Source organism: Scomber japonicus, chromosome 3 (genome assembly GCF_027409825.1).
Source record: "Scomber japonicus isolate fScoJap1 chromosome 3, fScoJap1.pri, whole genome shotgun sequence".
Taxonomy (NCBI): domain Eukaryota; kingdom Metazoa; phylum Chordata; class Actinopteri; order Scombriformes; family Scombridae; genus Scomber; species Scomber japonicus.
In genome coordinates, this window is record NC_070580.1 from 10627457 (window position 1) to 10648873 (window position 21417).

Consider the following 21417-nt stretch of genomic DNA (forward strand, 5'->3'; position numbering starts at 1 on the left):
ACGGCGGAGCGGGGATGTTGCGAGGGCTGGATCTCAGGGACATTGGTCAATCACGACGTAGCCACGCCCCAATGCATACCCTGCTTTATCGTCAAATATAAAATCAGGGAGGCCAAAATTTCACAAATGAACAGCAGACTGCATTGAAGAAGCCTTTAAACTAACGATTGAGACCATAAACACATTTTGAAAATGTTTACTGAGGTTAGAAATCAAGTGAATTCTCCATTGACTTGTATAGAGAGAGAAGTCCTTTTGAACACAACACAGTCGCCCCCTGGTGGCCTTTTGATAGAATGCAGCTCTAAGTTACTTCTGCATTTGCCTCATTTCAGAGGACCGGAACTCCCTGCCTGGTATTTAAGTGTGAGTCATGGAACGTTGTGCTACACAGACATAAAGTGTATGTTCCCTGACCGGGAATCGAACCCGGGCCGCGGCGGTGAGAGCGCCGAATCCTAACCACTAGACCATCAGGGACCTGTCAGAACAACTCGATGGACCTTTTATGTGACAGCCGCATGGCCGTTCACGGATGGCCATCACTCAAATATAACCGTGCTGCACCCAGACAGTCTACAGCACGCGTCTTTAAATCACCCAAACATATGTTGGTGTACTCATTCTCAGAGAGCTGACACCCTCCCTGGTGGTCTAGTGGCTAGGATTCGGCGCTCTCACCGCCGCGGCCCGGGTTCGATTCCCGGTCAGGGAACACACGCTTTATGTCTAATGCAAACTGTCTGGTTATCACAACATTCCATGACTTAGGCTTAATTAAATACATGCTGAATGAACATGATCTTGTGATTTCCCAGCCCTCGCCAAAACACATCATACTACTTCCAGTCACAGATACGGAAACAGATCTAATATGATAAAAATGAGAAGGGGGACCTCTGCTCTTCACTAGTTTTTGGAGTATGTTTTTTTAACAATCAGAAACATAACCAGCCCTACAATTTACTATCAGTCTTAAGTGGCTTGGGCATGTATTTAACATAGACTGTATAAAAGAAATGGACGTAACATCCGTGACGTCACCCATTGATTTGTGGACTGCTGCTCGGAAGCCAATAGTTTCAAATCTAGACAGCGCCATCTTGAAAATTTCAGGTGCATGGCGGGAAAAAAAGAACACGATTCTACTTATATGGGCATGAGGCGGAGTCATGGGCAGAGTCATGGGCGGAACCAACGGCGGAGCAGGGATGTTGCGAGGGCTGGATCTCAGGGACATTGGTCAATCACGACGTAGCCACGCCCCAATGCATACCCTGCTTTATCGTCAAATATAAAATCAGGGAGGCCAAAATTTCACAAATGAACAGCAGACTGCATTGAAGAAGCCTTTAAACTAACGATTGAGACCATAAACACATTTTGAAAATGTTTACTGAGGTTAGAAATCAAGTGAATTCTCCATTGACTTGTATAGAGAGAGAAGTCCTTTTGAACACAACACAGTCGCCCCCTGGTGGCCTTTTGATAGAATGCAGCTCTAAGTTACTTCTGCATTTGCCTCATTTCAGAGGACCGGAACTCCCTGCCTGGTATTTAAGTGTGAGTCATGGAACGTTGTGCTACACAGACATAAAGTGTATGTTCCCTGACCGGGAATCGAACCCGGGCCGCGGCGGTGAGAGCGCCGAATCCTAACCACTAGACCACCAGGGACCTGTCAGAACAACTCGATGGACCTTTTATGTGACAGCCGCATGGCCGTTCACGGATGGCCATCACTCAAATATAACCGTGCTGCACCCAGACAGTCTACAGCACGCGTCTTTAAATCACCCAAACATATGTTGGTGTACTCATTCTCAGAGAGCTGACACCCTCCCTGGTGGTCTAGTGGCTAGGATTCGGCGCTCTCACCGCCGCGGCCCGGGTTCGATTCCCGGTCAGGGAACACACGCTTTATGTCTAATGCAAACTGTCTGGTTATCACAACATTCCATGACTTAGGCTTAATTAAATACATGCTGAATGAACATGATCTTGTGATTTCCCAGCCCTCGCCAAAACACATCATACTACTTCCAGTCACAGATACGGAAACAGATCTAATATGATAAAAATGAGAAGGGGGACCTCTGCTCTTCACTAGTTTTTGGAGTATGTTCTTTTAACAATCAGAAACATAACCAGCCCTACAATTTACTATCAGTCTTAAGTGGCTTGGGCATGTATTTAACATAGACTGTATAAAAGAAATGGACGTAACATCCGTGACGTCACCCATTGATTTGTGGACTGCTGCTCGGAAGCCAATAGTTTCGAATCTAGACAGCGCCATCTTGAAAATTTCAGGTGCATGGCGGGAAAAAAAGAACACAGATTCTACTTATATGGGCATGAGGCGGAGTCATGGGCAGAGTCATGGGCGGAGTCATGGGCGGAACCAACGGCGGAGCGGGGATGTTGCGAGGGCTGGATCTCAGGGACATTGGTCAATCACGACGTAGCCACGCCCCAATGCATACCCTGCTTTATCGTCAAATATAAAATCAGGGAGGCCAAAATTTCACAAATGAACAGCAGACTGCATTGAAGAAGCCTTTAAACTAACGATTGAGACCATAAACACATTTTGAAAATGTTTACTGAGGTTAGAAATCAAGTGAATTCTCCATTGACTTGTATAGAGAGAGAAGTCCTTTTGAACACAACACAGTCGCCCCCTGGTGGCCTTTTGATAGAATGCAGCTCTAAGTTACTTCTGCATTTGCCTCATTTCAGAGGACCGGAACTCCCTGCCTGGTATTTAAGTGTGAGTCATGGAACGTTGTGCTACACAGACATAAAGTGTATGTTCCCTGACCGGGAATCGAACCCGGGCCGCGGCGGTGAGAGCGCCGAATCCTAACCACTAGACCATCAGGGACCTGTCAGAACAACTCGATGGACCTTTTATGTGACAGCCGCATGGCCGTTCACGGATGGCCATCACTCAAATATAACCGTGCTGCACCCAGACAGTCTACAGCACGCGTCTTTAAATCACCCAAACATATGTTGGTGTACTCATTCTCAGAGAGCTGACACCCTCCCTGGTGGTCTAGTGGCTAGGATTCGGCGCTCTCACCGCCGCGGCCCGGGTTCGATTCCCGGTCAGGGAACACACGCTTTATGTCTAATGCAAACTGTCTGGTTATCACAACATTCCATGACTTAGGCTTAATTAAATACATGCTGAATGAACATGATCTTGTGATTTCCCAGCCCTCGCCAAAACACATCATACTACTTCCAGTCACAGATACGGAAACAGATCTAATATGATAAAAATGAGAAGGGGGACCTCTGCTCTTCACTAGTTTTTGGAGTATGTTTTTTTAACAATCAGAAACATAACCAGCCCTACAATTTACTATCAGTCTTAAGTGGCTTGGGCATGTATTTAACATAGACTGTATAAAAGAAATGGACGTAACATCCGTGACGTCACCCATTGATTTGTGGACTGCTGCTCGGAAGCCAATAGTTTCAAATCTAGACAGCGCCATCTTGAAAATTTCAGGTGCATGGCGGGAAAAAAAGAACACCGATTCTACTTATATGGGCATGAGGCGGAGTCATGGGCAGAGTCATGGGCGGAACCAACGGCGGAGCAGGGATGTTGCGAGGGCTGGATCTCAGGGACATTGGTCAATCACGACGTAGCCACGCCCCAATGCATACCCTGCTTTATCGTCAAATATAAAATCAGGGAGGCCAAAATTTCACAAATGAACAGCAGACTGCATTGAAGAAGCCTTTAAACTAACGATTGAGACCATAAACACATTTTGAAAATGTTTACTGAGGTTAGAAATCAAGTGAATTCTCCATTGACTTGTATAGAGAGAGAAGTCCTTTTGAACACAACACAGTCGCCCCCTGGTGGCCTTTTGATAGAATGCAGCTCTAAGTTACTTCTGCATTTGCCTCATTTCAGAGGACCGGAACTCCCTGCCTGGTATTTAAGTGTGAGTCATGGAACGTTGTGCTACACAGACATAAAGTGTATGTTCCCTGACCGGGAATCGAACCCGGGCCGCGGCGGTGAGAGCGCCGAATCCTAACCACTAGACCACCAGGGACCTGTCAGAACAACTCGATGGACCTTTTATGTGACAGCCGCATGGCCGTTCACGGATGGCCATCACTCAAATATAACCGTGCTGCACCCAGACAGTCTACAGCACGCGTCTTTAAATCACCCAAACATATGTTGGTGTACTCATTCTCAGAGAGCTGACACCCTCTCTGGTGGTCTAGTGGCTAGGATTCGGCGCTCTCACCGCCGCGGCCCGGGTTCGATTCCCGGTCAGGGAACACACGCTTTATGTCTAATGCAAACTGTCTGGTTATCACAACATTCCATGACTTAGGCTTAATTAAATACATGCTGAATGAACATGATCTTGTGATTTCCCAGCCCTCGCCAAAACACATCATACTACTTCCAGTCACAGATACGGAAACAGATCTAATATGATAAAAATGAGAAGGGGGACCTCTGCTCTTCACTAGTTTTTGGAGTATGTTCTTTTAACAATCAGAAACATAACCAGCCCTACAATTTACTATCAGTCTTAAGTGGCTTGGGCATGTATTTAACATAGACTGTATAAAAGAAATGGACGTAACATCCGTGACGTCACCCATTGATTTGTGGACTGCTGCTCGGGAGCCAATAGTTTCAAATCTAGACAGCGCCATCTTGAAAATTTCAGGTGCATGGCGGGAAAAAAAGAACACCGATTCTACTTATATGGGCATGAGGCGGAGTCATGGGCAGAGTCATGGGCGGAACCAACGGCGGAGCAGGGATGTTGCGAGGGCTGGATCTCAGGGACATTGGTCAATCACGACGTAGCCACGCCCCAATGCATACCCTGCTTTATCGTCAAATATAAAATCAGGGAGGCCAAAATTTCACAAATGAACAGCAGACTGCATTGAAGAAGCCTTTAAACTAACGATTGAGACCATAAACACATTTTGAAAATGTTTACTGAGGTTAGAAATCAAGTGAATTCTCCATTGACTTGTATAGAGAGAGAAGTCCTTTTGAACACAACACAGTCGCCCCCTGGTGGCCTTTTGATAGAATGCAGCTCTAAGTTACTTCTGCATTTGCCTCATTTCAGAGGACCGGAACTCCCTGCCTGGTATTTAAGTGTGAGTCATGGAACGTTGTGCTACACAGACATAAAGTGTATGTTCCCTGACCGGGAATCGAACCCGGGCCGCGGCGGTGAGAGCGCCGAATCCTAACCACTAGACCACCAGGGACCTGTCAGAACAACTCGATGGACCTTTTATGTGACAGCCGCATGGCCGTTCACGGATGGCCATCACTCAAATATAACCGTGCTGCACCCAGACAGTCTACAGCACGCGTCTTTAAATCACCCAAACATATGTTGGTGTACTCATTCTCAGAGAGCTGACACCCTCCCTGGTGGTCTAGTGGCTAGGATTCGGCGCTCTCACCGCCGCGGCCCGGGTTCGATTCCCGGTCAGGGAACACACGCTTTATGTCTAATGCAAACTGTCTGGTTATCACAACATTCCATGACTTAGGCTTAATTAAATACATGCTGAATGAACATGATCTTGTGATTTCCCAGCCCTCGCCAAAACACATCATACTACTTCCAGTCACAGATACGGAAACAGATCTAATATGATAAAAATGAGAAGGGGGACCTCTGCTCTTCACTAGTTTTTGGAGTATGTTCTTTTAACAATCAGAAACATAACCAGCCCTACAATTTACTATCAGTCTTAAGTGGCTTGGGCATGTATTTAACATAGACTGTATAAAAGAAATGGACGTAACATCCGTGACGTCACCCATTGATTTGTGGACTGCTGCTCGGAAGCCAATAGTTTCGAATCTAGACAGCGCCATCTTGAAAATTTCAGGTGCATGGCGGGAAAAAAAGAACACCGATTCTACTTATATGGGCATGAGGCGGAGTCATGGGCAGAGTCATGGGCGGAACCAACGGCGGAGCGGGGATGTTGCGAGGGCTGGATCTCAGGATCATTGGTCAATCACGACGTAGCCACGCCCCAATGCATACCCTGCTTTATCGTCAAATATAAAATCAGGGAGGCCAAAATTTCACAAATGAACAGCAGACTGCATTGAAGAAGCCTTTAAACTAACGATTGAGACCATAAACACATTTTGAAAATGTTTACTGAGGTTAGAAATCAAGTGAATTCTCCATTGACTTGTATAGAGAGAGAAGTCCTTTTGAACACAACACAGTCGCCCCCTGGTGGTCTTTTGATAGAATGCAGCTCTAAGTTACTTCTGCATTTGCCTCATTTCAGAGGACCGGAACTCCCTGCCTGGTATTTAAGTGTGAGTCATGGAACGTTGTGCTACACAGACATAAAGTGTACGTTCCCTGACCGGGAATCGAACCCGGGCCGCGGCGGTGAGAACGCCAAATCCTAACCACTAGACCACCAGGGACCTGTCAGAACAACTCGATGGACCTTTTATGTGACAGCCGCATGGCCGTTCACGGATGGCCATCACTCAAATATAACCGTGCTGCACCCAGACAGTCTACAGCACGCGTCTTTAAATCACCCAAACATATGTTGGTGTACTCATTCTCAGAGAGCTGACACCCTCCCTGGTGGTCTAGTGGCTAGGATTCGGCGCTCTCACCGCCGCGGCCCGGGTTCGATTCCCGGTCAGGGAACACACGCTTTATGTCTAATGCAAACTGTCTGGTTATCACAACATTCCATGACTTAGGCTTAATTAAATACATGCTGAATGAACATGATCTTGTGATTTCCCAGCCCTCGCCAAAACACATCATACTACTTCCAGTCACAGATACGGAAACAGATCTAATATGATAAAAATGAGAAGGGGGACCTCTGCTCTTCACTAGTTTTTGGAGTATGTTCTTTTAACAATCAGAAACATAACCAGCCCTACAATTTACTATCAGTCTTAAGTGGCTTGGGCATGTATTTAACATAGACTGTATAAAAGAAATGGACGTAACATCCGTGACGTCACCCATTGATTTGTGGACTGCTGCTCGGAAGCCAATAGTTTCGAATCTAGACAGCGCCATCTTGAAAATTTCAGGTGCATGGCGGGAAAAAAAGAACACCGATTCTACTTATATGGGCATGAGGCGGAGTCATGGGCAGAGTCATGGGCGGAGTCATGGGCGGAACCAACGGCGGAGCGGGGAGGTTGCGAGGGCTGGATCTCAGGGACATTGGTCAATCACAACGTAGCCACGCCCCAATGCATACCCTGCTTTATCGTCAAATATAAAATCAGGGAGGCCAAAATTTCACAAATGAACAGCAGACTGCATTGAAGAAGCCTTTAAACTAACGATTGAGACCATAAACACATTTTGAAAATGTTTACTGAGGTTAGAAATCAAGTGAATTCTCCATTGACTTGTATAGAGAGAGAAGTCCTTTTGAACACAGCACAGTCGCCCCCTGGTGGCCTTTTGATAGAATGCAGCTCTAAGTTACTTCTGCATTTGCCTCATTTCAGAGGACCGGAACTCCCTGCCTGGTATTTAAGTGTGAGTCATGGAACGTTGTGCTACACAGACATAAAGTGTATGTTCCCTGACCGGGAATCGAACCCGGGCCGCGGCGGTGAGAGCGCCGAATCCTAACCACTAGACCATCAGGGACCTGTCAGAACAACTCGATGGACCTTTTATGTGACAGCCGCATGGCCGTTCACGGATGGCCATCACTCAAATATAACCGTGCTGCACCCAGACTGTCTACAGCACGCGTCTTTAAATCACCCAAACATATGTTGGTGTACTCATTCTCAGAGAGCTGACACCCTCCCTGGTGGTCTAGTGGCTAGGATTCGGCGCTCTCACCGCCGCGGCCCGGGTTCGATTCCCGGTCAGGGAACACACGCTTTATGTCTAATGCAAACTGTCTGGTTATCACAACATTCCATGACTTAGGCTTAATTAAATACATGCTGAATGAACATGATCTTGTGATTTCCCAGCCCTCGCCAAAACACATCATACTACTTCCAGTCACAGATACGGAAACAGATCTAATATGATAAAAATGAGAAGGGGGACCTCTGCTCTTCACTAGTTTTTGGAGTATGTTCTTTTAACAATCAGAAACATAACCAGCCCTACAATTTACTATCAGTCTTAAGTGGCTTGGGCATGTATTTAACATAGACTGTATAAAAGAAATGGACGTAACATCCGTGACGTCACCCATTGATTTGTGGACTGCTGCTCGGAAGCCAATAGTTTCGAATCTAGACAGCGCCATCTTGAAAATTTCAGGTGCATGGCGGGAAAAAAAGAACACCGATTCTACTTATATGGGCATGAGGCGGAGTCATGGGCAGAGTCATGGGCGGAACCAACGGCGGAGCGGGGATGTTGCGAGGGCTGGATCTCAGGGACATTGGTCAATCACGACGTAGCCACGCCCCAATGCATACCCTGCTTTATCGTCAAATATAAAATCAGGGAGGCCAAAATTTCACAAATGAACAGCAGACTGCATTGAAGAAGCCTTTAAACTAACGATTGAGACCATAAACACATTTTGAAAATGTTTACTGAGGTTAGAAATCAAGTGAATTCTCCATTGACTTGTATAGAGAGAGAAGTCCTTTTGAACACAACACAGTCGCCCCCTGGTGGCCTTTTGATAGAATGCAGCTCTAAGTTACTTCTGCATTTGCCTCATTTCAGAGGACCGGAACTCCCTGCCTGGTATTTAAGTGTGAGTCATGGAACGTTGTGCTACACAGACATAAAGTGTATGTTCCCTGACCGGGAATCGAACCCGGGCCGCGGCGGTGAGAGCGCCGAATCCTAACCACTAGACCATCAGGGACCTGTCAGAACAACTCGATGGACCTTTTATGTGACAGCCGCATGGCCGTTCACGGATGGCCATCACTCAAATATAACCGTGCTGCACCCAGACAGTCTACAGCACGCGTCTTTAAATCACCCAAACATATGTTGGTGTACTCATTCTCAGAGAGTTGACACCCTCCCTGGTGGTCTAGTGGCTAGGATTCGGCGCTCTCACCGCCGCGGCCCGGGTTCGATTCCCGGTCAGGGAACACACGCTTTATGTCTAATGCAAACTGTCTGGTTATCACAACATTCCATGACTTAGGCTTAATTAAATACATGCTGAATGAACATGATCTTGTGATTTCCCAGCCCTCGCCAAAACACATCATACTACTTCCAGTCACAGATACGGAAACAGATCTAATATGATAAAAATGAGAAGGGGGACCTCTGCTCTTCACTAGTTTTTGGAGTATGTTTTTTTAACAATCAGAAACATAACCAGCCCTACAATTTACTATCAGTCTTAAGTGGCTTGGGCATGTATTTAACATAGACTGTATAAAAGAAATGGACGTAACATCCGTGACGTCACCCATTGATTTGTGGACTGCTGCTCGGAAGCCAATAGTTTCAAATCTAGACAGCGCCATCTTGAAAATTTCAGGTGCATGGCGGGAAAAAAAGAACACCGATTCTACTTATATGGGCATGAGGCGGAGTCATGGGCAGAGTCATGGGCGGAACCAACGGCGGAGCAGGGATGTTGCGAGGGCTGGATCTCAGGGACATTGGTCAATCACGACGTAGCCACGCCCCAATGCATACCCTGCTTTATCGTCAAATATAAAATCAGGGAGGCCAAAATTTCACAAATGAACAGCAGACTGCATTGAAGAAGCCTTTAAACTAACGATTGAGACCATAAACACATTTTGAAAATGTTTACTGAGGTTAGAAATCAAGTGAATTCTCCATTGACTTGTATAGAGAGAGAAGTCCTTTTGAACACAACACAGTCGCCCCCTGGTGGCCTTTTGATAGAATGCAGCTCTAAGTTACTTCTGCATTTGCCTCATTTCAGAGGACCGGAATTCCCTGCCTGGTATTTAAGTGTGAGTCATGGAACGTTGTGCTACACAGACATAAAGTGTATGTTCCCTGACCGGGAATCGAACCCGGGCCGCGGCGGTGAGAGCGCCGAATCCTAACCACTAGACCACCAGGGACCTGTCAGAACAACTCGATGGACCTTTTATGTGACAGCCGCATGGCCGTTCACGGATGGCCATCACTCAAATATAACCGTGCTGCACCCAGACAGTCTACAGCACGCGTCTTTAAATCACCCAAACATATGTTGGTGTACTCATTCTCCGAGAGCTGACACCCTCCCTGGTGGTCTAGTGGCTAGGATTCGGCGCTCTCACCGCCGCGGCCCGGGTTCGATTCCCGGTCAGGGAACACACGCTTTATGTCTAATGCAAACTGTCTGGTTATCACAACATTCCATGACTTAGGCTTAATTAAATACATGCTGAATGAACATGATCTTGTGATTTCCCAGCCCTCGCCAAAACACATCATACTACTTCCAGTCACAGATACGGAAACAGATCTAATATGATAAAAATGAGAAGGGGGACCTCTGCTCTTCACTAGTTTTTGGAGTATGTTCTTTTAACAATCAGAAACATAACCAGCCCTACAATTTACTATCAGTCTTAAGTGGCTTGGGCATGTATTTAACATAGACTGTATAAAAGAAATGGACGTAACATCCGTGACGTCACCCATTGATTTGTGGACTGCTGCTCGGAAGCCAATAGTTTCAAATCTAGACAGCGCCATCTTGAAAATTTCAGGTGCATGGCGGGAAAAAAAGAACACCGATTCTACTTATATGGGCATGAGGCGGAGTCATGGGCAGAGTCATGGGCGGAACCAACGGCGGAGCAGGGATGTTGCGAGGGCTGGATCTCAGGGACATTGGTCAATCACGACGTAGCCACGCCCCAATGCATACCCTGCTTTATCGTCAAATATAAAATCAGGGAGGCCAAAATTTCACAAATGAACAGCAGACTGCATTGAAGAAGCCTTTAAACTAACGATTGAGACCATAAACACATTTTGAAAATGTTTACTGAGGTTAGAAATCAAGTGAATTCTCCATTGACTTGTATAGAGAGAGAAGTCCTTTTGAACACAACACAGTCGCCCCCTGGTGGCCTTTTGATAGAATGCAGCTCTAAGTTACTTCTGCATTTGCCTCATTTCAGAGGACCGGAACTCCCTGCCTGGTATTTAAGTGTGAGTCATGGAACGTTGTGCTACACAGACATAAAGTGTATGTTCCCTGACCGGGAATCGAACCCGGGCCGCGGCGGTGAGAGCGCCGAATCCTAACCACTAGACCACCAGGGACCTGTCAGAACAACTCGATGGACCTTTTATGTGACAGCCGCATGGCCGTTCACGGATGGCCATCACTCAAATATAACCGTGCTGCACCCAGACAGTCTACAGCACGCGTCTTTAAATCACCCAAACATATGTTGGTGTACTCATTCTCAGAGAGCTGACACCCTCCCTGGTGGTCTAGTGGCTAGGATTAGGCGCTCTCACCGCCGCGGCCCGGGTTCGATTCCCGGTCAGGGAACACACGCTTTATGTCTAATGCAAACTGTCTGGTTATCACAACATTCCATGACTTAGGCTTAATTAAATACATGCTGAATGAACATGATCTTGTGATTTCCCAGCCCTCGCCAAAACACATCATACTACTTCCAGTCACAGATACGGAAACAGATCTAATATGATAAAAATGAGAAGGGGGACCTCTGCTCTTCACTAGTTTTTGGAGTATGTTCTTTTAACAATCAGAAACATAACCAGCCCTACAATTTACTATCAGTCTTAAGTGGCTTGGGCATGTATTTAACATAGACTGTATAAAAGAAATGGACGTAACATCCGTGACGTCACCCATTGATTTGTGGACTGCTGCTCGGAAGCCAATAGTTTCGAATCTAGACAGCGCCATCTTGAAAATTTCAGGTGCATGGCGGGAAAAAAAGAACACCGATTCTACTTATATGGGCATGAGGCGGAGTCATGGGCAGAGTCATGGGCGGAACCAACGGCGGAGCGGGGATGTTGCGAGGGCTGGATCTCAGGATCATTGGTCAATCACGACGTAGCCACGCCCCAATGCATACCCTGCTTTATCGTCAAATATAAAATCAGGGAGGCCAAAATTTCACAAATGAACAGCAGACTGCATTGAAGAAGCCTTTAAACTAACGATTGAGACCATAAACACATTTTGAAAATGTTTACTGAGGTTAGAAATCAAGTGAATTCTCCATTGACTTGTATAGAGAGAGAAGTCCTTTTGAACACAGCACAGTCGCCCCCTGGTGGCCTTTTGATAGAATGCAGCTCTAAGTTACTTCTGCATTTGCCTCATTTCAGAGGACCGGAACTCCCTGCCTGGTATTTAAGTGTGAGTCATGGAACGTTGTGCTACACAGACATAAAGTGTATGTTCCCTGACCGGGAATCGAACCCGGGCCGCGGCGGTGAGAGCGCCGAATCCTAACCACTAGACCATCAGGGACCTGTCAGAACAACTCGATGGACCTTTTATGTGACAGCCGCATGGCCGTTCACGGATGGCCATCACTCAAATATAACCGTGCTGCACCCAGACTGTCTACAGCACGCGTCTTTAAATCACCCAAACATATGTTGGTGTACTCATTCTCAGAGAGCTGACACCCTCCCTGGTGGTCTAGTGGCTAGGATTCGGCGCTCTCACCGCCGCGGCCCGGGTTCGATTCCCGGTCAGGGAACACACGCTTTATGTCTAATGCAAACTGTCTGGTTATCACAACATTCCATGACTTAGGCTTAATTAAATACATGCTGAATGAACATGATCTTGTGATTTCTCAGCCCTCGCCAAAACACATCATACTACTTCCAGTCACAGATACGGAAACAGATCTAATATGATAAAAATGAGAAGGGGGACCTCTGCTCTTCACTAGTTTTTGGAGTATGTTCTTTTAACAATCAGAAACATAACCAGCCCTACAATTTACTATCAGTCTTAAGTGGCTTGGGCATGTATTTAACATAGACTGTATAAAAGAAATGGACGTAACATCCGTGACGTCACCCATTGATTTGTGGACTGCTGCTCGGAAGCCAATAGTTTCGAATCTAGACAGCGCCATCTTGAAAATTTCAGGTGCATGGCGGGAAAAAAAGAACACCGATTCTACTTATATGGGCATGAGGCGGAGTCATGGGCAGAGTCATGGGCGGAACCAACGGCGGAGCGGGGATGTTGCGAGGGCTGGATCTCAGGGACATTGGTCAATCACGACGTAGCCACGCCCCAATGCATACCCTGCTTTATCGTCAAATATAAAATCAGGGAGGCCAAAATTTCACAAATGAACAGCAGACTGCATTGAAGAAGCCTTTAAACTAACGATTGAGACCATAAACACATTTTGAAAATGTTTACTGAGGTTAGAAATCAAGTGAATTCTCCATTGACTTGTATAGAGAGAGAAGTCCTTTTGAACACAACACAGTCGCCCCCTGGTGGCCTTTTGATAGAATGCAGCTCTAAGTTACTTCTGCATTTGCCTCATTTCAGAGGACCGGAACTCCCTGCCTGGTATTTAAGTGTGAGTCATGGAACGTTGTGCTACACAGACATAAAGTGTATGTTCCCTGACCGGGAATCGAACCCGGGCCGCGGCGGTGAGAGCGCCGAATCCTAACCACTAGACCATCAGGGACCTGTCAGAACAACTCGATGGACCTTTTATGTGACAGCCGCATGGCCGTTCACGGATGGCCATCACTCAAATATAACCGTGCTGCACCCAGACAGTCTACAGCACGCGTCTTTAAATCACCCAAACATATGTTGGTGTACTCATTCTCAGAGAGCTGACACCCTCCCTGGTGGTCTAGTGGCTAGGATTCGGCGCTCTCACCGCCGCGGCCCGGGTTCGATTCCCGGTCAGGGAACACACGCTTTATGTCTAATGCAAACTGTCTGGTTATCACAACATTCCATGACTTAGGCTTAATTAAATACATGCTGAATGAACATGATCTTGTGATTTCCCAGCCCTCGCCAAAACACATCATACTACTTCCAGTCACAGATACGGAAACAGATCTAATATGATAAAAATGAGAAGGGGGACCTCTGCTCTTCACTAGTTTTTGGAGTATGTTCTTTTAACAATCAGAAACATAACCAGCCCTACAATTTACTATCAGTCTTAAGTGGCTTGGGCATGTATTTAACATAGACTGTATAAAAGAAATGGACGTAACATCCGTGACGTCACCCATTGATTTGTGGACTGCTGCTCGGAAGCCAATAGTTTCGAATCTAGACAGCGCCATCTTGAAAATTTCAGGTGCATGGCGGGAAAAAAAGAACACCGATTCTACTTATATGGGCATGAGGCGGAGTCATGGGCAGAGTCATGGGCGGAACCAACGGCGGAGCGGGGATGTTGCGAGGGCTGGATCTCAGGGACATTGGTCAATCACGACGTAGCCACGCCCCAATGCATACCCTGCTTTATCGTCAAATATAAAATCAGGGAGGCCAAAATTTCACAAATGAACAGCAGACTGCATTGAAGAAGCCTTTAAACTAACGATTGAGACCATAAACACATTTTGAAAATGTTTACTGAGGTTAGAAATCAAGTGAATTCTCCATTGACTTGTATAGAGAGAGAAGTCCTTTTGAACACAACACAGTCGCCCCCTGGTGGCCTTTTGATAGAATGCAGCTCTAAATTACTTCTGCATTTGCCTCATTTCAGAGGACCGGAACTCCCTGCCTGGTATTTAAGTGTGAGTCATGGAACGTTGTGCTACACAGACATAAAGTGTACGTTCCCTGACCGGGAATCGAACCCGGGCCGCGGCGGTGAGAGCGCCGAATCCTAACCACTAGACCACCAGGGACCTGTCAGAACAACTCGATGGACCTTTTATGTGACAGCCGCATGGCCGTTCACGGATGGCCATCACTCAAATATAACCGTGCTGCACCCAGACAGTCTACAGCACGCGTCTTTAAATCACCCAAACATATGTTGGTGTACTCATTCTCAGAGAGCTGACACCCTCCCTGGTGGTCTAGTGGCTAGGATTCGGCGCTCTCACCGCCGCGGCCCGGGTTCGATTCCCGGTCAGGGAACACACGCTTTATGTCTAATGCAAACTGTCTGGTTATCACAACATTCCATGACTTAGGCTTAATTAAATACATGCTGAATGAACATGATCTTGTGATTTCCCAGCCCTCGCCAAAACACATCATACTACTTCCAGTCACAGATACGGAAACAGATCTAATATGATAAAAATGAGAAGGGGGACCTCTGCTCTTCACTAGTTTTTGGAGTATGTTCTTTTAACAATCAGAAACATAACCAGCCCTACAATTTACTATCAGTCTTAAGTGGCTTGGGCATGTATTTAACATAGACTGTATAAAAGAAATGGACGTAACATCCGTGACGTCACCCATTGATTTGTGGACTGCTGCTCGGAAGCCAATAGTTTCGAATCTAGACAGCGCCATCTTGAAAATTTCAGGTGCATGGCGGGAAAAAAAGAACACCGATTCTACTTATATGGGCATGAGGCGGAGTCATGGGCAGAGTCATGGGCGGAGTCATGGGCGGAACCAACGGCGGAGCGTGGAGGTTGCGAGGGCTGGATCTCAGGGACATTGGTCAATCACAACGTAGCCACGCCCCAATGCATACCCTGCTTTATCGTCAAATATAAAATCAGGGAGGCCAAAATTTCACAAATGAACAGCAGACTGCATTGAAGAAGCCTTTAAACTAACGATTGAGACCATAAACACATTTTGAAAATGTTTACTGAGGTTAGAAATCAAGTGAATTCTCCATTGACTTGTATAGAGAGAGAAGTCCTTTTGAACACAGCACAGTCGCCCCCTGGTGGCCTTTTGATAGAATGCAGCTCTAAGTTACTTCTGCATTTGCCTCATTTCAGAGGACCGGAACTCCCTGCCTGGTATTTAAGTGTGAGTCATGGAACGTTGTGCTACACAGACATAAAGTGTATGTTCCCTGACCGGGAATCGAACCCGGGCCGCGGCGGTGAGAGCGCCGAATCCTAACCACTAGACCATCAGGGACCTGTCAGAACAACTCGATGGACCTTTTATGTGACAGCCGCATGGCCGTTCACGGATGGCCATCACTCAAATATAACCGTGCTGCACCCAGACTGTCTACAGCACGCGTCTTTAAATCACCCAAACATATGTTGGTGTACTCATTCTCAGAGAGCTGACACCCTCCCTGGTGGTCTAGTGGCTAGGATTCGGCGCTCTCACCGCCGCGGCCCAGGTTCGATTCCCGGTCAGGGAACACACGCTTTATGTCTAATGCAAACTGTCTGGTTATCACAACATTCCATGACTTAGGCTTAATTAAATACATGCTGAATGAACATGATCTTGTGATTTCCCAGCCCTCGCCAAAACACATCATACTACTTCCAGTCACAGATACGGAAACAGATCTAATATGATAAAAATGAGAAGGGGGACCTCTGCTCTTCACTAGTTTTTGGAGTATGTTCTTTTAACAATCAGAAACATAACCAGCCCTACAATTTACTATCAGTCTTAAGTGGCTTGGGCATGTATTTAACATAGACTGTATAAAAGAAATGGACGTAACATCCGTGACGTCACCCATTGATTTGTGGACTGCTGCTCGGAAGCCAATAGTTTCGAATCTAGACAGCGCCATCTTGAAAATTTCAGGTGCATGGCGGGAAAAAAAGAACACCGATTCTACTTATATGGGCATGAGGCGGAGTCATGGGCAGAGTCATGGGCGGAGTCATGGGCGGAACCAACGGCGGAGCGGGGAGGTTGCGAGGGCTGGATCTCAGGGACATTGGTCAATCACGACGTAGCCACGCCCCAATGCATACCCTGCTTTATCGTCAAATATAAAATCAGGGAGGCCAAAATTTCACAAATGAACAGCAGACTGCATTGAAGAAGCCTTTAAACTAACGATTGAGACCATAAACACATTTTGAAAATGTTTACTGAGGTTAGAAATCAAGTGAATTCTCCATTGACTTGTATAGAGAGAGAAGTCCTTTTGAACACAGCACAGTCGCCCCCTGGTGGCCTTTTGATAGAATGCAGCTCTAAGTTACTTCTGCATTTGCCTCATTTCAGAGGACCGGAACTCCCTGCCTGGTATTTAAGTGTGAGTCATCGAACGTTGTGCTACACAGACATAAAGTGTATGTTCCCTGACCGGGAATCGAACCCGGGCCGCGGCGGTGAGAGCGCCGAATCCTAACCACTAGACCATCAGGGACCTGTCAGAACAACTCGATGGACCTTTTATGTGACAGCCGCATGGCCGTTCACGGATGGCCATCACTCAAATATAACCGTGCTGCACCCAGACTGTCTACAGCACGCGTCTTTAAATCACCCAAACATATGTTGGTGTACTCATTCTCAGAGAGCTGACACCCTCCCTGGTGGTCTAGTGGCTAGGATTCGGCGCTCTCACCGCCGCGGCCCGGGTTCGATTCCCGGTCAGGGAACACACGCTTTATGTCTAATGCAAACTGTCTGGTTATCACAACATTCCATGACTTAGGCTTAATTAAATACATGCTGAATGAACATGATCTTGTGATTTCCCAGCCCTCGCCAAAACACATCATACTACTTCCAGTCACAGATACGGAAACAGATCTAATATGATAAAAATGAGAAGGGGGACCTCTGCTCTTCACTAGTTTTTGGAGTATGTTCTTTTAACAATCAGAAACATAACCAGCCCTACAATTTACTATCAGTCTTAAGTGGCTTGGGCATGTATTTAACATAGACTGTATAAAAGAAATGGACGTAACATCCGTGACGTCACCCATTGATTTGTGGACTGCTGCTCGGAAGCCAATAGTTTCGAATCTAGACAGCGCCATCTTGAAAATTTCAGGTGCATGGCGGGAAAAAAAGAACACCGATTCTACTTATATGGGCATGAGGCGGAGTCATGGGCAGAGTCATGGGCGGAACCAACGGCGGAGCGGGGATGTTGCGAGGGCTGGATCTCAGGGACATTGGTCAATCACGACGTAGCCACGCCCCAATGCATACCCTGCTTTATCGTCAAATATAAAATCAGGGAGGCCAAAATTTCACAAATGAACAGCAGACTGCATTGAAGAAGCCTTTAAACTAACGATTGAGACCATAAACACATTTTGAAAATGTTTACTGAGGTTAGAAATCAAGTGAATTCTCCATTGACTTGTATAGAGAGAGAAGTCCTTTTGAACACAACACAGTCGCCCCCTGGTGGCCTTTTGATAGAATGCAGCTCTAAGTTACTTCTGCATTTGCCTCATTTCAGAGGACCGGAACTCCCTGCCTGGTATTTAAGTGTGAGTCATGGAACGTTGTGCTACACAGACATAAAGTGTACGTTCCCTGACCGGGAATCGAACCCGGGCCGCGGCGGTGAGAGCGCCGAATCCTAACCACTAGACCACCAGGGACCTGTCAGAACAACTCGATGGACCTTTTATGTGACAGCCGCATGGCCGTTCACGGATGGCCATCACTCAAATATAACCGTGCTGCACCCAGACAGTCTACAGCACGCGTCTTTAAATCACCCAAACATATGTTGGTGTACTCATTCTCAGAGAGCTGACACCCTCCCTGGTGGTCTAGTGGCTAGGATTCGGCGCTCTCACCGCCGCGGCCCGGGTTCGATTCCCGGTCAGGGAACACACGCTTTATGTCTAATGCAAACTGTCTGGTTATCACAACATTCCATGACTTAGGCTTAATTAAATACATGCTGAATGAACATGATCTTGTGATTTCCCAGCCCTCGCCAAAACACATCATACTACTTCCAGTCACAGATACGGAAACAGATCTAATATGATGAGAAGGGGGACCTCTGCTCTTCACTAGTTTTTGGAGTATGTTCTTTTAACAATCAGAAACATAACCAGCCCTACAATTTACTATCAGTCTTAAGTGGCTTGGGCATGTATTTAACATAGACTGTATAAAAGAAATGGACGTAACATCCGTGACGTCACCCATTGATTTGTGGACTGCTGCTCGGAAGCCAATAGTTTCGAATCTAGACAGCGCCATCTTGAAAATTTCAGGTGCATGGCGGGAAAAAAAGAACACCGATTCTACTTATATGGGCATGAGGCGGAGTCATGGGCAGAGTCATGGGCGGAGTCATGGGCCGAACCAACGGCGGAGCGGGGAGGTTGCGAGGGCTGGATCTCAGGGACATTGGTCAATCACAACGTAGCCACGCCCCAATGCATACCCTGCTTTATCGTCAAATATAAAATCAGGGAGGCCAAAATTTCACAAATGAACAGCAGACTGCATTGAAGAAGCCTTTAAACTAACGATTGAGACCATAAACACATTTTGAAAATGTTTACTGAGGTTAGAAATCAAGTGAATTCTCCATTGACTTGTATAGAGAGAGAAGTCCTTTTGAACACAGCACAGTCGCCCCCTGGTGGCCTTTTGATAGAATGCAGCTCTAAGTTACTTCTGCATTTGCCTCATTTCAGAGGACCGGAACTCCCTGCCTGGTATTTAAGTGTGAGTCATGGAACGTTGTGCTACACAGACATAAAGTGTATGTTCCCTGACCGGGAATCGAACCCGGGCCGCGGCGGTGAGAGCGCCGAATCCTAACCACTAGACCATCAGGGACCTGTCAGAACAACTCGATGGACCTTTTATGTGACAGCCGCATGGCCGTTCACGGATGGCCATCACTCAAATATAACCGTGCTGCACCCAGACTGTCTACAGCACGCGTCTTTAAATCACCCAAACATATGTTGGTGTACTCATTCTCAGAGAGCTGACACCCTCCCTGGTGGTCTAGTGGCTAGGATTCGGCGCTCTCACCGCCGCGGCCCGGGTTCGATTCCCGGTCAGGGAACACACGCTTTATGTCTAATGCAAACTGTCTGGTTATCACAACATTCCATGACTTAGGCTTAATTAAATACATGCTGAATGAACATGATCTTGTGATTTCCCAGCCCTCGCCAAAACACATCATACTACTTCCAGTCACAGATACGGAAACAGATCTAATATGATAAAAATGAGAAGGGGGACCTCTGCTCTTCACTAGTTTTTGGAGTATGTTCTTTTAACAATCAGAAACATAACCAGCCCTACAATTTACTATCAGTCTTAAGTGGCTTGGGCATGTATTTAACATAGACTGTATAAAAGAAATGGACGTAACATCCGTGACGTCACCCATTGATTTGTGGACTGCTGCTCGGAAGCCAATAGTTTCGAATCTAGACAGCGCCATCTTGAAAATTTCAGGTGCATGGCGGGAAAAAAAGAACACCGATTCTACTTATATGGGCATGAGGCGGAGTCATGGGCAGAGTCATGGGCGGAGTCATGGGCGGAACCAACGGCGGAGCGGGGAGGTTGCGAGGGCTGGATCTCAGGGACATTGGTCAATCACGACGTAGCCACGCCCCAATGCATACCCTGCTTTATCGTCAAATATAAAATCAGGGAGGCCAAAATTTCACAAATGAACAGCAGACTGCATTGAAGAAGCCTTTAAACTAACGATTGAGACCATAAACACATTTTGAAAATGTTTACTGAGGTTAGAAATCAAGTGAATTCTCCATTGACTTGTATAGAGAGAGAAGTCCTTTTGAACACAGCACAGTCGCCCCCTGGTGGCCTTTTGATAGAATGCAGCTCTAAGTTACTTCTGCATTTGCCTCATTTCAGAGGACCGGAACTCCCTGCCTGGTATTTAAGTGTGAGTCATCGAACGTTGTGCTACACAGACATAAAGTGTATGTTCCCTGACCGGGAATCGAACCCGGGCCGCGGCGGTGAGAGCGCCGAATCCTAACCACTAGACCATCAGGGACCTGTCAGAACAACTCGATGGACCTTTTATGTGACAGCCGCATGGCCGTTCACGGATGGCCATCACTCAAATATAACCGTGCTGCACCCAGACTGTCTACAGCACGCGTCTTTAAATCACCCAAACATATGTTGGTGTACTCATTCTCAGAGAGCTGACACCCTCCCTGGTGGTCTAGTGGCTAGGATTCGGCGCTCTCACCGCCGCGGCCCGGGTTCGATTCCCGGTCAGGGAACACACGCTTTATGTCTAATGCAAACTGTCTGGTTATCACAACATTCCATGACTTAGGCTTAATTAAATACATGCTGAATGAACATGATCTTGTGATTTCCCAGCCCTCGCCAAAACACATCATACTACTTCCAGTCACAGATACGGAAACAGATCTAATATGATAAAAATGAGAAGGGGGACCTCTGCTCTTCACTAGTTTTTGGAGTATGTTCTTTTAACAATCAGAAACATAACCAGCCCTACAATTTACTATCAGTCTTAAGTGGCTT

General features: G+C 46.5%; 1 protein-coding gene and 36 non-coding genes across 37 annotated transcripts in view; 18 read left to right on the forward strand and 19 right to left on the reverse strand.

The window, feature by feature from the left end:
- eogt (EGF domain-specific O-linked N-acetylglucosamine (GlcNAc) transferase) overlaps positions 1 to 21417 on the reverse strand; it is a 51870-nt gene that overhangs the window by 15672 nt on the left and 14781 nt on the right. The gene's annotated exons all lie outside the window — the stretch shown is intronic.
- trnae-cuc (transfer RNA glutamic acid (anticodon CUC)) lies at positions 409 to 480 on the reverse strand. Its single transcript has one exon. It is a non-coding gene; the product is annotated as a tRNA-Glu (tRNA).
- Positions 644 to 715, forward strand: trnae-cuc (transfer RNA glutamic acid (anticodon CUC)). Its single transcript has one exon. It is a non-coding gene; the product is annotated as a tRNA-Glu (tRNA).
- Positions 1606 to 1677, reverse strand: trnae-cuc (transfer RNA glutamic acid (anticodon CUC)). Its single transcript has one exon. It is a non-coding gene; the product is annotated as a tRNA-Glu (tRNA).
- Positions 1841 to 1912, forward strand: trnae-cuc (transfer RNA glutamic acid (anticodon CUC)). The gene has a single exon. It is a non-coding gene; the product is annotated as a tRNA-Glu (tRNA).
- trnae-cuc (transfer RNA glutamic acid (anticodon CUC)) lies at positions 2816 to 2887 on the reverse strand. The gene has a single exon. It is a non-coding gene; the product is annotated as a tRNA-Glu (tRNA).
- trnae-cuc (transfer RNA glutamic acid (anticodon CUC)) lies at positions 3051 to 3122 on the forward strand. The gene has a single exon. It is a non-coding gene; the product is annotated as a tRNA-Glu (tRNA).
- trnae-cuc (transfer RNA glutamic acid (anticodon CUC)) lies at positions 4014 to 4085 on the reverse strand. Its single transcript has one exon. It is a non-coding gene; the product is annotated as a tRNA-Glu (tRNA).
- On the forward strand, positions 4249 to 4320 carry trnae-cuc (transfer RNA glutamic acid (anticodon CUC)). Its single transcript has one exon. It is a non-coding gene; the product is annotated as a tRNA-Glu (tRNA).
- Positions 5212 to 5283, reverse strand: trnae-cuc (transfer RNA glutamic acid (anticodon CUC)). The gene has a single exon. It is a non-coding gene; the product is annotated as a tRNA-Glu (tRNA).
- Positions 5447 to 5518, forward strand: trnae-cuc (transfer RNA glutamic acid (anticodon CUC)). The gene has a single exon. It is a non-coding gene; the product is annotated as a tRNA-Glu (tRNA).
- trnae-cuc (transfer RNA glutamic acid (anticodon CUC)) lies at positions 6410 to 6481 on the reverse strand. Its single transcript has one exon. It is a non-coding gene; the product is annotated as a tRNA-Glu (tRNA).
- On the forward strand, positions 6645 to 6716 carry trnae-cuc (transfer RNA glutamic acid (anticodon CUC)). Its single transcript has one exon. It is a non-coding gene; the product is annotated as a tRNA-Glu (tRNA).
- On the reverse strand, positions 7620 to 7691 carry trnae-cuc (transfer RNA glutamic acid (anticodon CUC)). The gene has a single exon. It is a non-coding gene; the product is annotated as a tRNA-Glu (tRNA).
- Positions 7855 to 7926, forward strand: trnae-cuc (transfer RNA glutamic acid (anticodon CUC)). Its single transcript has one exon. It is a non-coding gene; the product is annotated as a tRNA-Glu (tRNA).
- On the reverse strand, positions 8818 to 8889 carry trnae-cuc (transfer RNA glutamic acid (anticodon CUC)). The gene has a single exon. It is a non-coding gene; the product is annotated as a tRNA-Glu (tRNA).
- Positions 9053 to 9124, forward strand: trnae-cuc (transfer RNA glutamic acid (anticodon CUC)). Its single transcript has one exon. It is a non-coding gene; the product is annotated as a tRNA-Glu (tRNA).
- trnae-cuc (transfer RNA glutamic acid (anticodon CUC)) lies at positions 10016 to 10087 on the reverse strand. Its single transcript has one exon. It is a non-coding gene; the product is annotated as a tRNA-Glu (tRNA).
- Positions 10251 to 10322, forward strand: trnae-cuc (transfer RNA glutamic acid (anticodon CUC)). The gene has a single exon. It is a non-coding gene; the product is annotated as a tRNA-Glu (tRNA).
- Positions 11214 to 11285, reverse strand: trnae-cuc (transfer RNA glutamic acid (anticodon CUC)). Its single transcript has one exon. It is a non-coding gene; the product is annotated as a tRNA-Glu (tRNA).
- On the forward strand, positions 11449 to 11520 carry trnae-cuc (transfer RNA glutamic acid (anticodon CUC)). Its single transcript has one exon. It is a non-coding gene; the product is annotated as a tRNA-Glu (tRNA).
- Positions 12412 to 12483, reverse strand: trnae-cuc (transfer RNA glutamic acid (anticodon CUC)). Its single transcript has one exon. It is a non-coding gene; the product is annotated as a tRNA-Glu (tRNA).
- trnae-cuc (transfer RNA glutamic acid (anticodon CUC)) lies at positions 12647 to 12718 on the forward strand. The gene has a single exon. It is a non-coding gene; the product is annotated as a tRNA-Glu (tRNA).
- trnae-cuc (transfer RNA glutamic acid (anticodon CUC)) lies at positions 13610 to 13681 on the reverse strand. The gene has a single exon. It is a non-coding gene; the product is annotated as a tRNA-Glu (tRNA).
- Positions 13845 to 13916, forward strand: trnae-cuc (transfer RNA glutamic acid (anticodon CUC)). Its single transcript has one exon. It is a non-coding gene; the product is annotated as a tRNA-Glu (tRNA).
- Positions 14808 to 14879, reverse strand: trnae-cuc (transfer RNA glutamic acid (anticodon CUC)). Its single transcript has one exon. It is a non-coding gene; the product is annotated as a tRNA-Glu (tRNA).
- Positions 15043 to 15114, forward strand: trnae-cuc (transfer RNA glutamic acid (anticodon CUC)). The gene has a single exon. It is a non-coding gene; the product is annotated as a tRNA-Glu (tRNA).
- trnae-cuc (transfer RNA glutamic acid (anticodon CUC)) lies at positions 16018 to 16089 on the reverse strand. The gene has a single exon. It is a non-coding gene; the product is annotated as a tRNA-Glu (tRNA).
- On the forward strand, positions 16253 to 16324 carry trnae-cuc (transfer RNA glutamic acid (anticodon CUC)). The gene has a single exon. It is a non-coding gene; the product is annotated as a tRNA-Glu (tRNA).
- On the reverse strand, positions 17228 to 17299 carry trnae-cuc (transfer RNA glutamic acid (anticodon CUC)). The gene has a single exon. It is a non-coding gene; the product is annotated as a tRNA-Glu (tRNA).
- trnae-cuc (transfer RNA glutamic acid (anticodon CUC)) lies at positions 17463 to 17534 on the forward strand. Its single transcript has one exon. It is a non-coding gene; the product is annotated as a tRNA-Glu (tRNA).
- On the reverse strand, positions 18426 to 18497 carry trnae-cuc (transfer RNA glutamic acid (anticodon CUC)). Its single transcript has one exon. It is a non-coding gene; the product is annotated as a tRNA-Glu (tRNA).
- On the forward strand, positions 18661 to 18732 carry trnae-cuc (transfer RNA glutamic acid (anticodon CUC)). The gene has a single exon. It is a non-coding gene; the product is annotated as a tRNA-Glu (tRNA).
- trnae-cuc (transfer RNA glutamic acid (anticodon CUC)) lies at positions 19630 to 19701 on the reverse strand. Its single transcript has one exon. It is a non-coding gene; the product is annotated as a tRNA-Glu (tRNA).
- On the forward strand, positions 19865 to 19936 carry trnae-cuc (transfer RNA glutamic acid (anticodon CUC)). Its single transcript has one exon. It is a non-coding gene; the product is annotated as a tRNA-Glu (tRNA).
- On the reverse strand, positions 20840 to 20911 carry trnae-cuc (transfer RNA glutamic acid (anticodon CUC)). The gene has a single exon. It is a non-coding gene; the product is annotated as a tRNA-Glu (tRNA).
- Positions 21075 to 21146, forward strand: trnae-cuc (transfer RNA glutamic acid (anticodon CUC)). The gene has a single exon. It is a non-coding gene; the product is annotated as a tRNA-Glu (tRNA).